Below are 1,203 nucleotides of genomic sequence, written 5' to 3' on the forward strand. Positions count from 1 at the left end.
TTGCATAATGCGTACTTAAACCGAACAAATATATGTACTATATATCCTTCAACTTATAGGATATCTCTTAAGCTGTCTTTGCAGCATAAATAAAACCACCAACTACCCCACAACTAACAAACAAATGGAACAAATTGCATATTATTTATATCAGAGCAAAGAATACACTTAGGGAAAAGAAGTTTAGGAGTTTATGTTGAAACTTAATAGACTATTCAGGACTTCAGACAAATCTTTACAGGGTGTTTTTAAGCCAGATCCTAGTTTGTTGCTTCGAAATGAACACCTTTTGTTAAACGAAATTTTTTCTTTTTTTCTCAGTGTAAAAAATATATTTTATCTTAAAAAACATTTTTACACAACTATACTACACTTGTTAACTGATTCATTATACCAAATCTAGTGGAGCTTAAAATGCAATTTTTTCCCCCTTCTTCCGTGCACTTTTTTCTTTTCTAAACCCTTGAGTAATAAGACATGTATAAGGTGCAAAAAAAAGTAGATTCTATAGAAGCAATGAGGCAAACAAAAAAAAAAAGAGATTCTAATATTTATTGTGCGCTGTCAACATTATGGCAGTAGCAGAATTCAATTCAGAAAATTTGCATTAAGTGAAGTAGTCATCAGCAAATCTTCCACTATGATTTTTGGTTGATAATAATACAAAATAATAACGAAAAAAAAAAAAACATGAAGGCAAAAAAGAAAGGAAATAAAATGAAATGGAATGAACTGAACCTATAACAGCCAGTCAAATATTGTTTTCAGCCATCAATATTAATAATATGCGAGATTTAGTACCCCAACCTAAAAAACACCCTGTAACACTCTTAAGCCCACCAGCAATGGGATTTATCAACCTGCAGCACACAACAACACACTGTCATCAATATGAACTCATCAAGTGTAATCATTGAAAATGAATAAAATCATCGTTATAATCGTCCTCATTAATGAAATGTTAATATCCTGATTTATAATAAAATTGTTTAAATTTAGCTGATAACGAAGTGTTTATTATACTACATTAAGCATATATCTCAATGATCTGCTAAGTTAAGTTCTGGTTTAGTTTTAATCTAATTATGTTCTAGGTCTATTCTACTTCTGTTCTAGTTCTGTTCTAGTTCTGTTCTAGTTCTGTTCTAGTTCTGTTCTAGTTCTGTTCTAGTTCTGTTCTAGTTCTGTTCTAGTTCTGTTCTA

This window comes from Lucilia cuprina, chromosome 3 (genome assembly GCF_022045245.1).
Source record: "Lucilia cuprina isolate Lc7/37 chromosome 3, ASM2204524v1, whole genome shotgun sequence".
Classification (NCBI taxonomy): Eukaryota; Metazoa; Arthropoda; class Insecta; order Diptera; family Calliphoridae; genus Lucilia; species Lucilia cuprina.